The 15,492-nt window shown below is 38.0% G+C and overlaps 1 long non-coding RNA gene across 1 annotated transcript in view; it reads right to left on the bottom strand.

Annotated features, from left to right (window-relative positions):
• Nucleotides 1–15,280, bottom strand: part of LOC104910302 (uncharacterized) — a 113,701-nt gene extending 98,421 nt beyond the window's left edge. The window contains exon 1 of the long non-coding RNA XR_014882468.1: nt 15,033–15,280. This is a non-coding gene — a long non-coding RNA (uncharacterized LOC104910302). The remainder of the gene's footprint in view (nt 1–15,032) is intronic.
• Nucleotides 15,281–15,492: the final 212 nt, after the last annotated feature.

Consider the following 15,492-nt stretch of genomic DNA (forward strand, 5'->3'; position numbering starts at 1 on the left):
GTCCTACAACTCAGAATTTAAACCCATACTAGATCAAATTCAGTCTCAAAAGCCCATCTCAGCTACCCATTCTCCTGGATTTCCAGAACAGCTCCACAACTACTTTCTGCAGGTTTCTTCAGTTTATAAAGCCACTGAGGATGCAACACATCAAGGCTTTCTTCATGGTGTGCCCACGTATTCACAGAGAAAGATGACAGTTCCTTCTTTTCAGAAAATGATGTACAATAAAAACCCAATGTCAAACCATGGATCAACATTTCTTTCACATTTCAAATCCAAGCTGGAGTCTTTTAGACCCAGTGTTAAAAGATTCAGTTTTTCATGTATGTTGGTCACAGAACCTCCAAAGGGACAGTCACAATTTCTCTTGATATCCAAGTAAAACAGCTTTCTGAATGTACACATGGAAATTATATCTACACTATGTTCAGCTATGCATACCAACATTTATGATTATTTCTGATCTTATTTCCACTTCAGAGATATGTTTGCATCTGTACAAAGACTCCTATTTCAAGGTCTATACTAGTTCTAAGTAAAGAAGCATTAAGGGGAAGAAAAAGGAGTTCTCAAGACAAATAGAATCAAGATATTTTGAATTTCACTCTCAGTTGAAATCCGCATATGGAACTGAAGTCAAATAACTAGTTAACAAAAAAACAGGAAAAAAGATTTCTTTTTCTGTCTCTTAATTCCATCCTTACTGAGCCGTTGTCAAAATCCTGCTGCTGGTGCCAGCGTGCCAGAATAGTTGGGATTTCTTGCTGACAAATACAGTACTGCTTACATACTCAGCTGTCTCTGCACACTGGAAAATGTAAAAATGCAGATGTGTCCAAAAGTCCAGAAGACAGTAAGACAGGGCCCCTCATTCATTAAAATATGCTGGCAGGAATCCTGTGGCTTTGGGAGACTTTCTGTAATCCACTAAAATGCTCTTTCAGGAGGAAGGTACAAGTGTTCTGTTATTTGAAATATACAATATACATGGAGATACAGAAGCAGTATTAGGAAGAGCAGAGTATGTCTATGGTACTGAAATACCAGACAAGATGTCAAGAACCGAGTGGGGAAAGTATTAACAATGACTGATAAAGATGGTAGACAGCTCATTAATGCTGTTTCTATGTAGAATTATTCTGAAGATCAAACTAAAACCATTTTGTAATGTACATCCTCATATTGAAATAGGGATAATGCATCAGGTATTAGAATTTCTGAGCCACAGTACAAAACATGAGGAATATCTTTTCCATAGACAAAGAACAGCATGATGTAGTCTCATTCAAAATGTCATTTAATTTATGCTTTGAGAAAAAAATGCAAAACAAAGAGTAAATTAATATTTTAACAGCTTATTTTGATTTCACTTTAACATTTCTAACTCCCTTGGTTTCCATGTAGAATGAATCATACATACCTACAGCAAAGGTTTGAATGGGCCCGAAGTCTATAAGCAGATAGTGTGTACACACACATGTTTTTCTTTCACCTGTTCTATTCAGTAATTATGTGCTGTCAGAATAGAGAAAGGATTGGGGTGACTTCTGCTGCTAAAAACAAATATTTAAGTAAACTTCAACAATTCCTGAGGGTCAGCTCTGGAAAACAACGGCTGTTGGGCTTTAAGCATTTGTACCTCAGGTATGATTACACTCCTATCTTAATGTGAATGCAGATGTAAATGGGCAAAAGCTATTTTATTTCAGAACCAAAAAAATTTATCTAAGTGCAAGGAAATTTTAATACAGAAAATAGCTAGATCTACTTTGTTAATTCCAGTTCTCTGCTGTAAGAGAAAACTTCATCTTATAACACTTTTCTTACAGCTAGGAAGTTTTCTTTCTAGGAGAGAGTTTTCTCTCTCCCTGGATTTTGTTGGCTTTTTTTTTTAATCTCTATTCTTAATGGAACAGGGATGACAGATCTCATTTCTCTTATCAGAAGCCAGCTACTAATTTCTGGTCTGAATTTTGCTTCCTGGAAACCGTGCCAGAATTGTCTGCTAGCTTTTCTTTCTTCTCATGATTTTCTTCTGTGGATAGACTTTCTCAGTCTCATTTATATCTGACATCATGCTTCTGTAAAACAGGAACTTGAAAAATATAGGAACTAGCTCTTAGATCACAGTGGTAGATCTTTTCTGAACATGTTGCAGTTTTCACACTTCACATAGGAAAGCAATACAGTGTACAACTTTTCAGATGAACTCAGCCAGAGTCAGGCACAACAGCATCATGTTTTATATTCTCTCTGTCAGAAATAATGCCCCCTATTCATATACCTGATGTATGTTTTTTTCACAGCCACATCTCACTGCTGCAGATCCTGATATGCAGCCTTTAACCTTGATCTTAGATGTTGTTACAATTAGTGACATATTTCTTCATTATCTTTGATCTCATTTCACTTATTTTAGACCTCAAGGTCTATTTTCTCCTGTTCATAAGGTTCTGTTCCCCCACCATGTGCTGTTTTTACTTGTGCCTTCCTATATTCTGTCATCCTCATGTACTCTTTACCAATACGTTTATGTTTTCCTGCTTTAGCCTACTAAAACTCAGCTTTGAGGTAAACCACAGATCACTTCTACATGATCATTACCGCTTCAGAGTGCCTACAGGGATAACTGAAGAAGTTAAAAATATGTCACAAATTCAGTTGTTGTCACAGTGGCTGTTAATGCACACAGACAGTGCATCATCATGTCAATATCTGAATGGCCTGAGTAACTAATTATATCAAAAGAAAACTGAGAAACTTTTAATTCCTGGCAATGGCATCAGCTTATGAAATAACTTGAATCCTTTCTCCTTCTCAACACCTCATTAAGCATTACATTTTCGTCAGGCTTGACTAAAAAAAAAAAAAACCAAGATATTTACCCTTTATATCTACAACAAACAAGATAGCAGAAGACCACACCTAAATACTAAAAGCCTCTAAAACTAAAATCTGATGTATGAGGCACAGAAGTTCAAGGAAGAAGGGAAATGCAGATAGACATGTAGTGTATCTCAACAGGAGCAAAAATAGGTGTTTACAAGTCTTTACAAGATCTCCCAGTCCCCCAGCCCTCTATGATTAGAGCTTAAAGGCCATTTTAAAGGCCTTTATCCACAAAATGTAGTAAGATAAGAGACCATAGAAGAAGAGAAAAAGAATATACTACTAAAAATAATCATGAACATCACTTAACTGTAAAAAACACATCTATTACAAGTTCTAATCTGTCCTACCATTAGATCCAGCTATGACTGGCCCATAAAACACAGGAGAGAGGGACTATATGGAGGATCAGCAAGCCAGATGCAATACCAAATAATTTAAGTCCTACCAAATGAAGTTTTCTATTTTTCCATTCTAAAAAACTCACCTAAGTGGTACCTCAGTACTGATTAAATACTTGGGTTAGACAGATATACATAAACAGTCCCTGTCACAGTTCTGTGCCGCAGAATCTTCCAAGAAGAAGATCTTTTATTGCTACCAGAAGTGGAAGAACAGTTCAATTTTACACTTGTTTAATCAATGGATATACAGATGGGGGTGTGTGCGTGTATATCTCCAGGAGCTTGGAGAAATGAGAGAAAGTCACTCACCCTGTCCTGGGTTTGCAAGATGAACTCCTAATGGAGCAAATCTCCAGAGAGATCCTGCCCCACTGGCAGTCAGCTCTTAAATGGGTCTAGGAGAGGTGGAGCCAGGCTCCACCCCTTCCTGCAGCACAGGTGAATTGCCTTCACCTGTGCTCCTGTGGCTGACTCATTGCTCACCTCAGGTGATCAATCAAAGGTTCAGGCCGTGATTCAGCAGCCCCATACAACACTACAACTTGCTTTGAGGCTGGTTCTATTTTCTTATCCAAAAGGTAGTAAACGCTACATTTTAGAAATAGAAATAAGGACCAATCCTGAAAATATTAATACTTGTCACTCTGATATGTAAGTAGTACCAGTGACATCACTGAAGAATACACAGTGAATGCCTTGCCACTGCTGGATAACATACAAAACTTTAGGAAAGCCCTACAGAGAGATCTGGACAGACTGGATTGCTGTGCTGAGGCCAATGGGATGTAGTTCAACAAAACCAAGTACTGGATACTGCACTTTGGCCACAACAACTGCAGGCAACATTACAGGCTTGGGGCAGAATAGCTGGAAGACTGTGAGAGGGAAAGAACCTAGGGCTATTGGTCAACAGTCAGCTGAACATGAACCAGCAGTGTGCTCAGGTGGCAAAGAAAGCCAACAGCATCCTGGCCTCTATCAGAAATAGTGCAGTCAGCAGGAGCAGGGAGGTGATCATCCTTCTGTTCTCAGCACTGGTGGAGCTGGACCTTGAATGCTGTGTTTAGTTTTTGACCTCGCAGTACAAGATATTGAGGATCTGGAGCATGGAGTAGGGCAACAAATTTTTGAGGAGTCTGGAGCGCAAATCTTACGGGAAACTGGATTTGTTCAGTCTTAAGAAGAAACTCAGTGGGAAACCATATTGGCTTCTATAATGTCTTGAAAAGAGGTTGTGGTGAGATGGGGCTCTTCTCCTGGGTAACTAGCAGTAGGATGAGAGGGAATGGTCTCAAGGTGTGCCAGGGGAGGTTCAGGTTGGATATTATGAAAAATTTCTTCTCCGAAAGAATGGTGAGGCAGTGGCACAGGCTGCCCAGGGAGTCACTGTCCCTGGAGGTGTTTAAGTAATGTGGAGAGGTGTACAAAGGGATATGGCTTAAGGGGACAATACTGGTGATATGTGGATGGTTGGACTAGATAATCTTAGAGGGGTCTTTTCCAACCTTAATGATTCTATGATTCTGGCCCATAAGCTAGCTTGGGATTGATCTGGGCTCATACATCAAAGGGCAAATAGAATGGAAGAAATTTCATTACTATGTCTATCAAAAGAATGTATTAATTGATCCAAATCCTTTTCCATCTTTAATGGACTGAGCTGCCAGAGAAAATTTATGCCTCACAAATTTCAGTGAATTACAGGTTAGGATGCTCACAAACTTCTCAGATGAAAAACTGTATTTTTACAGTGAGACTGATGGCTAAGGTTAACTCATTCAAGTGCTAAAAAGAGATCATGCTATATAAATATCTTTAAAATAAAGTTGTTTAAAATAAATATTTATTTTATACTGCACCTTTATTTAAGTACTGTTTCTTCAAATGTAATATTTCCTTCTGTAAAATCTCAAACTCTTCACACTTACCCTAAACTTGGAAGCTCAATGAACTTCTCGCATTACTTCACACTATCTTACATGCTGTTAAATAGGTGAAGATTTTCACTTAAAGCTATTGCCACACATGTTGGCAATCTGTTAGAGGGGCTGACATATAGAGATGCATGTCACATCTTGCCCCTTGTATTCACAGTATCAACTTTAATCTTTAAAGATAAATTCAGTTTTGTCCACACATTCAAGATCATGACTTTAACAGTTATCTTAAAGAATACAATATACGCAGGTGCTTTAATGATCATTCCTGGGTATTTTCTGTGAATCAGAGCTTGTTCTACAACAGTAATTTTAATGAATGTAGCTATGTATTGGGAGAGCTGAAAATAGGCTATTCTCCTAAAGAGGTAGGATAGATTTTTAAAACAAAAAGTTATGTGTTGTTGCAACAAGCCTCACTATGAATCAAGTTTGAGTTTTCATGGCAGAACATACACTGCTGTGTGAGCTCATCACTGGAATACATCATGCCTGATGAATATGATCTCTTTACTTATATTTTTCAATAAAGCATTATGAAGTATCACCTCAGTTTTAAAAAGTATCTTTTGTGATTATAAGTTATGTGAAATGGTTAATCTGTTTGAGAGTGGGAAGGCTTTGCAGAAAGAGAGGCTGGATGGATGGAACAAGGCCAATCACATGACATCCAACAAGACTAAGCAACAGGTCCTGAACTTAGATTGTAACCACCCCAAGCAGTAGTATAGGCTTGAGGGAGAGTGTCTGGAAAGTTGGCCAGCAGAAAAAAGACCTGTTGCTGGTCAACAGCTGGATGAACATGAGCCAGCAGTGTGCCAGGTGGCCAAGAAGACCAATGGAATCATGGCCTGGATCAGAAACACTGAGGCCAGAAGGATGAGTTAACTGATTATTTTGTTGCATGTGAAACTGCTGAGCTCACACCTTGAATACTGTGTTCAATCTGAGTTTAGTCTCACTACAAGAACAATACTGAATCGCTCAAACATGTTCAGAGAAGAGTAATGAAACTGATGAAGGGACTAGAAAACAAGAATTATGAGGAGATGCTGAGGGAACTGGAGTTCTTTAGTCTGGAGGGGATGAGAGGAGACTTCACTGTTTTCTACAGCTACCTGAAAGGCTGCAGTGTGAAGGCTGTCAGTCTCTTTTCTTATCACATGATTATCACATGATAAGTGACAGAACACAAAGAAAAAGCCTCAGGTTGCACTAGGGGAGGTTTAGATTGGATATGAGGAAGAACTTCTTCCTGGAAAGAGTGGTCAAGCATTGGAATGGGATGTCCAGGGCAGTGGTGGAATCTCTGTTCCTTGAAGTATTTAAGAGACAAATAATCACGGCACTAAAGGTTTTAGTGGTACAAAAGGTTAAGAGATGAGACTTGGTAAGTCAGATTATTTGTTATGCTTGATGATACTGAACGTCTTTTCCAAACAAATGATCGGTGAAAATGAGTGAATTCAGGATGACTGCTTGTCACTAACATCAAAATCCACAGGCAAACAGGCAGACACTGATATAACAAGGACTACTCTGTTCAAGGATTTAAAATTGAAGAAAACCTTTTTCAGCCTAAGTAGAAACTACATTGGGTGCCAATAAAAGCAAGGAAGAACTGGATTGATAGCTCTCAGCTGCCTGGTTTGGAAGATGTGCAGCTGCATCATAGACATGTTAAGCTTTCACAGAGGTTGTTTTGTTATATCCAAGGAGAAAGGATTGCAACAAACAATATCACAATGAAAGGAGAAAGGATTGCAACAAACCATATCACAATGAACCAAAACTTGGATTACAGAAGCTTGGTTCACATCCAAAGTTGAGTTTCTTGCTATCCACAGGCATTCCTTCCAGTGACTATAATAAAAATCCAAGAATGGAGCAAAACCTAAGACTGAATCTGATACTGTAACCTAAACAAGGGATAACAGCAGTCTACCAGTTGAGTCTTTGCATGTTGTTTCTTTCCTTTCATCAAAGTGGTGTCTCATTTTAAGAAGTTACAGCTCATATTTCTTTGCATCAAACTAGGCTCTTTTCATCTTAAATCCCATTTATCATTGCATTAGAGGATCATTCATATATGACATTTCAGACACTATAAAAGTATGTTATCTTCTGCGACACAGTATTACATGTATACTTACTGAGAAGAAGAAATTTAGAGAATTTTCATTCATTGGCATTTAGAGAAGTTTTCCAGGTGAGAGCTAAAGAGGAGGAGATGGAAGAAGTTCCAAGCAAAAAGCTTCAAATTTCCAGATAGGAGTGAAATAAGACATTTAGGAAGGACAAGTTCTCTTCACTCTCAATCTCTTAGGTAAGTCAAATGCTTCAGATACCAGATAAGCTAAAATAGTGATAGCACTAAGGCTTCATCTGCTTGTGACTGTGATAAGGTCACCCATCAGCGGCAGAGGGCTCTGTCTACACCTCAATCACTTTGAGACTTTACCAGCAATCAGTGAAGCCAATGTAGAAATGTAGAAAAAAACCTGGACTGTCACCATCTCCTGGTTGTGATGCAAGATGTGTCTGTGGCTATGGAAGGCACTGGTGTAAAAACATTGGCTTCTTAATCAGAAGCTGGGGCAACCCTTTAGAAACCGTGCAAAACAGTGAAGAAAACAAGCAAAACATGGATGGCTTCGAGGCTATTGACTGATCTGCAAAATTCTTATCTTCTGTTTTAATATCATTTTTCTGTGAAGCTGAGAAGACCTGAGGTTAATCTGAAAAGCAGGAAGCCCTAATAGCATAGCTACAAGAAATGAGCCAGTGAGATAAGCTGTAATAGATATCTGAGTTTTCAAAAGTGACAATGAGAATTCATGAGCCCAACAAAAGAACAACATTCCCCAGACATTGAATTACTGTACTTTTATTCCACAGCATTTCCAATTAGCATCTCTGTCCTGGGTTTGAAACTAAACTGCAGAGCTTAAAACAATGACTGCATCTCAGCACATATCAGCCTCTGTTTATTGGAAAGCCTTCATGAATTAGATCTGCAAGGATTTTTATTGAAACCAAGCCCTAGGTATCTTTGTAGATTTAACTCTTGGAAAAGCAGTTGGGCCCATACCAGACAGTCATTTTCAACTTTCATGCTTAGTAAAGTGCCGAAACTGAATTAGCACTAATGCTTTTCCAAGGTTTGTTAACCTTGCTTGCTCAACAGCTGCTCTCAGTTCATTATAAGACTGAAAAGGAGCTGTAACAGCCTTGGCATTGCCAGGATTTGGGGAGCAGTGCTCTAAAAGCTTCTGAACAGTTTTCTTATCAGTGAAGGATGATTGGCAAATGTCAGCAGTCTGAGGCCTTTTACATCAAGTAATGATGAATGCCACAGACGTACAGTAAATAGGGCTGCTGAGAAATTTAATGGCTGCTTTAGATGCTTCGTTTCTTATTAAAAAAGGTCACCCATTGTCCTAGCTCACATGATTAATGTGGACTCCTGTATCGTTATGGGCTATTTCTACAATATGTGCTTTGCCAGTGACTGTTTGTTCGTCAATTCAGCCTATTCCAAGGTTTTCTACTCAACATGAATTTAGATTTGTTGTTGAATACAAGCATTTTTCCAGCAGGCTTGTGTAAGCTGTCCTACTGGGAAGAGGCTTACGTCTGGGGCCTAAACAAAACCTGTAGCCCACTTTAGTACAATTTGCTCCAGCGGGATTGCTGAAAATCATGTTTGCAGAGCCATTTAAAATAAACAAATTACTAAATCCATGCATTTCTCTACCTGCTTTCTGTGAATTTGAAACAGGATTTGTTTTGTTGGTTTGCTGTTTTCTTTTTTTTTTGTTGTTTAATCTTCATTATTTCCCTAAGGTTTGGGCAGCTTAATGCCACCCATACAAAGAAAAAATATTAACAAGTTCGGTTTCCTGCTTTCAAAGTTTTTCATCTTACACCTATGAGCCCAGCACTTAACAATAAGCCTCATTACTTTTTAGGGATATTGAGTACTGAAACATAGAACCTTTTTCTAGCAGAAAGGGACAGATGACCTTCAGTAAGATCTCAGGGAGACTCAGAGCAAGGTCACATTTAATTTAGCAATCCCAGTATTCATATTTCAGTTAATAGCAGTTCATTCTTGATCATACATATTTAGTCTCAATGTCCTTTATTCAAAAGTACAGTAGTGGACAGCTAAATGAGTATTAAAAAAAATAGAAGGAACATGTCAGTCAAAAAGGGAAAAGTCTAATGAAATTAATAGCCATGATTTCTTTAAACTGGCTGAATTTCCTGAACTATTCATATTCCTTAACTTATTCCTTGCTTATTTTATATTTCAAGTAAGGCCTACTCTCCCCACAGTCCTTAGATATGCAACTGTTATCAGCATTTTCCCCTTTAATTCATGGGCTTTTGAGAGGGAAGGCACTAAACAAAGAAACCTAAATGACTGAACTAAGTACCTACATAAGACGTTAAACTGTATATACAAAGGTATATGTAATACAGCTCCGTGCACAAGGTAAAATTTACCAATTTAATGACAATATAATTAATGACAGGTTATGCTTTCAAGCACCAGAATTATTAAGACATACCAAACTCATGAGCACTTCTAAGAAGCAGGTATTTGTGTAAGAATGTTCTGATTATTAGGAAATAGAAACAGGCATGAGACATGTTTCATGCATATTAAATCTGAGTCTGAAGTTAAGAATATGCAGGTTGATTTTGCTTCAGAATTTCAAGCCCCAAGTTTTGCTTAGCTGCATTTATTGCTGTAACTGCCTAAATACCCCAGTCAGTGCAAGCATAAAGCAAAAGAAATATTTGTTAGCAATTGCAGGCTTCTACCCAATATTCTGCAAGGGTTTAGGACTGTGTCTTCCATTAAAATGAGACTAGCTTATGTTGGTATACTGAACTGCTGAATATGGATAACAATTATTTACCACAATTTAAAGACATTAGGAACTTGTCAGAATCAAATCAATTCTTGGTTAAGTAAGGTACATTAATAATTGCCAATTGATGAAACTAATATGGATTTTATTTTAAATGGAGAGAGAAAGAAAATATTCATCATCCTTGTCATTTTTATGGAGTTATTCAAAGAATAAATTATTAATGATAGGCACAGGACTGGTGAATAGACTGTAGAAGTTTAGGTACTTGTCAATTTAAGATGTGTGAATACAAGCAAATGCAGAATTGCAACAAAGATAAGTGCAATGGCTGACAGTTCTTAGTCAGTGAAGAAAAGATACAAATGATTTGCACAGAATCAGACAAAAAGAGAAAGGATTTGTTTCAGGATTCTGCACTATTTGGGTACATGAGAATCTCCAAGGCTAATCTGAAAATATTACCAAAAAATTATGACCTCCTGCATCTTCCATATTTTCCAAGGTGACCTGCAACATTTCCAGTTTGCATACTTGTGCTTTGGCCTCTGCACTTGGGAAAACATTGCACTTCGTACAAGACTACAGGGCACATCAGAGAATGCTGTGCAAACCTGCATTGCCACAGGGAAGAAGACCTCATTCACACCTGGAGCACCAGTGCTGCAGGCTCTGTATCAGCACTGAGCTTGCAGGGGATGAGAGATGGCAGATCTTGGGTGGCCATGTGCTCTGAAGGTGTGTTTTGACACTTTAAGGGGTAACTCTGCAGGTGAGTGAGCAAGCAGCCTCTGCTGAAGGGAAAAGGATGTAAATACATGGATGTAGGCCAGTAGGAATGTTTTTATTTTTCTTTAATAATAATATGTGAGAGAAATATTAGATTAGTATTAGAAGTAATTTACCTTCAAATGTTTCCTTTCTATCAAAACCTCTTGAAAGCTAGGCTCTCTACATTTTGGGCTGTACATTGGTAGCTATGATCTTTATTTGAAAGATAGCCTCCCAAGCTAATTTTGTTTTTCATCTGTGCTTAATAATAGTCACGCACTGGTATGATTTAGGTGAGGGGATAATAATAAAATACATTATTATTTCTGATTAATGTTATAACTTGTTATAATTTGTTTGTGAAGTTATGTTTGTGTGACTCAGATTTATAATGCCATGTAGCAAACATAACTTTTGATATTTGGATATGCTAGAAATGATTCCACTATTGATATCTTATATAGAACGTTTTCATGTGGCTATGAAGAATGACAACAAAATGCTCTTTGAGGGGATGTATATATATATGTATATTTATATATATAAACACACATGTATATGTATTGATTTAAGACTTAGAGTCGCTTTCAGCAATCCAAAGACACATCCAGAGCAATCTGTAGGCTTCCTTTTGAAGCTCCACAAGGGTTTCCTTTAGAACTGGAAGTGCTGTGTTCTCAATGCTAAATTAAAATTGTGACTTAATTTTAATTATGTGCTTGCCCTGTAATAAATACTGAGTGTTGAGAAGAAATTTAGGCTTATTTTTGTTTGGAAAAATGAATCTGAAATTACAGCTTCACTTTTATCTGACCTCTTGATAGATTTGAGTAATATGTTACTGTAAAGGATCGACACCACAAGTAGTGCGTTACGTTTCAGATGACAGAATGGAGATTTTTTAAATCCAGCTACAGATCTGAAACTGCATTCATTTGAAAATATGCTTTCATAGGAGTTTACCATATAATGAGGAAGATTTTAAATTTTCATTTGCACAAATACCATAAAAATGAGATGGTAGATGCTTGTCAGTTACAAGTAAATAAATTCTAATCCTTGAAGGGAAAATGGGCATTGGATTATCCAGTGCTGTAGCTCACTTGTCATCCCTTGGATAAACTGATGATTAAGGAAAAGCACTTTGTAATGCATGGTTTAACCCTGCTGATTTCATTATAATGATCTGAATGAGATACATACGATGAAGTGATTAAGACTCATGAGTCTGTAAAAGGGGAACACAGTCTATAAAAGGAGTTCTGGTGAGACATCTCAACTTGAGACCCAAAGATACCTCCATAGGCTTCTTATGGAAGAAAGTGCTACGTTCAAGAGCCTAAGGAAGACTTCGCTGCCGTAGCGGGGCTGTTACATAGTTTAGCTTATAATGCTTGGTCCATGACTCTGACTACAGTGACAACAAAAATAATAGGGAAACCATGTGCCCTAGGATCAAGATTTTCAAAGTGAACTCCCATTCAATTTCAACTTCCTGCATGAAATTCCTCCTCTTCCTAAAAATCCATAAGAAAACTATGTTATTTACTCCTTTGTGTGCTCTTTTTAACCACATCCTACTGCAAGAGCGTTCCATCCTCCATCCAGCCCTCTCAGAGTTGGAAGAAAACATAACTAAACAGTTTGGAGTATATACTGGGCTCAGGACTGCTTGTGCCAATTTCTGGTCATACCAAAAATCAGGTCCTTATGCACGGGAAACCAGCAGCAGCACATGTACTGTGGAGAAGTGTGGCAGCACAGCTGCAGTCCTGTGGATTGCAATATTCTACTTACGATTTCAAGTTATACTTATGTCAGTTATGAAATCTGCATCTAAGTTTCTTTCTGGTAATTTTTCTTCAGCTTCTACATAACTGGGGGGATTTAAGAGGCCCTTTAAAAGGCCATTGTGGGGAGAAAAAGCAGAAGTTGCCCAGGGGATGGGAGATATGGATGAAGGGGAATAGCTGGTGGGAGCTTGGATTGTAGTACATCTTAAGGCTCTAGTAGCATCATTTTCAGGTGGGACAGACTTTTTATTTGTAAGCTCCACAGAAGAAAAGCCACTCAAAGATGTGAAAGCAAAATTCCTTCCTGAATCTGACTTGCCTCTTGGTCTTATAGAACATCTATTTCTATATTTCTGTGTGCAAATTATTATCTGTCACAGGATGTGCATTCTGCTGTGACAGATTTTTTCATAGAAAGAGAATTTGCACATTGATATATATTTGGGACATTGATATATTTGGGATATATATGTTGTAGGGCAAAACATAGACCAAAAGCATAACTTATTCTCTGCTTTATATACACTTCTAGTAATTTCAAAACCTGTCAACCTTCCATACTTTTTATGGCTGTTTTTCATGCAACTTTTAATTAACAATAACTTTTCACATTAAAATTTAATTAATTTTTCCCCCATAGTGAATCTTTGGTCAACAATTCACAGCAAGTCTTATTAAAATCCAATGTAATTACTCTCTACACATCCTGAGAACATTACAAACATTTGGTTCTTATGGTCATAATGATTAAAGAATTGAATTTACTGAACATTATTGTTAGAGCTTGCATATCTACCAAGTCAATTGTATCTGTGTTTTGTGCTAGACTTGTAGAAACTGCACTTTACGCAGCCAAGTTACTAAGCTAAATCCTTTTTTATCAGATTGGAATTGGAAAGGACTGTGGAGTTTGTAGGAAAATCTGTAAGTGCCATTCTTCTTTTTGTTCTTATTGCTTGGATTGCTGATTGCACTTTCCCCTAGCTGGATTTTCCACCAGGGATTTACAACAGCTCACAATATAAAGAGGGAAATAACAAAATAATTAATGACCCATTGGCGCCTGCCAATTCTGAAGAGGCTTTTTACCTGGGGCTTTCAGTATTTCATAATTATTTGACACTACTGACTGCTTTTGCCAAGTCCACATATTTCCATAGCCTGCTGCAGAGTGCACAAATACATTCCAGATTCCAATTATGCACCAGCTCTGCCCTACACATAGCTCTTCCACTCAATTTACGATGGTCACAAGTGTTCCTTAGGATTCAGCTTGCATTGCACCAATCATCACATACCTGCCATCACTTCTTGAGTGTCAAAGGCTCTTTTTGCTTCCTCTGTCCCTTCTCTCCCTCTCTACTTGCACATAAATCACTCCTACTTTAGCAGTACAAAAACAGCCTGCAAGATTTTTGTTGCGATGTTTCTCAGACGCCAGTTTGCAATAAGCTTAGGGCAATAAACAGGTAGAAAATTAATTAAAACAAAGCCAACACATCTAGGAGCTGGTCTAAATTTATAAGGTGAAAGCCCTGTATAGCAAGATAGTATTTAAACATACAAGAGATCTCTCTAGCATTTGCTTTCCAGATATCTGTTGAGACAGAAGGAACTCCACACTGCCAGTGACTTCCAGAGTCTGAAGGCAGATTGCATTTCTCTTGCTTTCCCTATCAATCACAGGTGCTGCAGATGCTTTCTGCCCACCCACCCTCCAGCAGGTGATCCCAGTGAACCTGCTCTCTATTGCAGATGGGCTTGATTTGAATTAAACTGTGACCTCCTTGGCACCAGTGAAAGTATCCCTTTGGGTGCTAGTGCAGGTGATCAGAACAGCTGAAATTTGGTTTATAGAAATGAGGATATACAATCTCATCTCCTTTCTCAAGTAATGAATCTCAAATGTATTCACAAGTCCCTATACTGACAACAACATATTATATTTCCAAGAATAATCTGATAGGGAAAAAACAAATACATTGAGACTGTCACAGTACTAAAAAAAAAAGGGAATCAGTATGTTTCCCATACAGGACTAGTCACCTGTTTCTGGAATTTAGACGCAAGGATCTATTATTTGATCAAATTCCAAAACTGACCAAGAAGTAACAATAGCTTTGACTTCCTTGGCCCCTTAAAGGAGGGATCACACTAGAATTACTGACAACTGCATGCACAAGTTCTCATGAGCTCTTTCTTTTAAGGTAAGGAAAAATATCTTCCCAACTTTTGTCTAAATGCCATTTCAACAGTCTAGTCTCCTGGGGCAGAACTATAGTACATGTATGAAAAGATTACTAAAGGATGAAGGAAAAAAAAATAAGGGAAATGCTAAGTCACGCTACTTACTAAGCTTTCTTGCAGTCAAGGTCTCTCAGAAACCAGCTGCCACGAGAAACCTTTACAGTAGGGTTGAGTGCTTCTTTCTGTTGTTTTCCTCCTCACCAGTGCTTCAGCTACCACTTATGAGACCATTCCTGACCCAGAAACATAACAAAGATCTGTACTTGGACAGAACACAAAGAGGAGTTGCAACATGGGAGGACAAGAACAGTTCATAGCATACTGTGCAATTTTGCACGGTGATGTGACTTGGATCAAGGGAGTAAAGTTTGTTGGGAGGACAAGGAGTTGAAAAGGGGATTGTATTAAGTATCATGTGATGTTGTGATTTAACTTGGCAGGTAACTCAGCACCACACAGTCATTTGGTCACTCCTCCCTTCCCAGTGAGAAATGGGAGACAGTCAGGGAAAAAGAGTAGAATTCATTGGTTGAGATAAAACTATTACTAAGGTAGAGAAAAGGAA

This window comes from Meleagris gallopavo, chromosome 3, assembly GCF_905368555.1.
Source record: "Meleagris gallopavo chromosome 3, MGAL_WU_HG_1.1, whole genome shotgun sequence".
Classification (NCBI taxonomy): domain Eukaryota; kingdom Metazoa; phylum Chordata; class Aves; order Galliformes; family Phasianidae; genus Meleagris; species Meleagris gallopavo.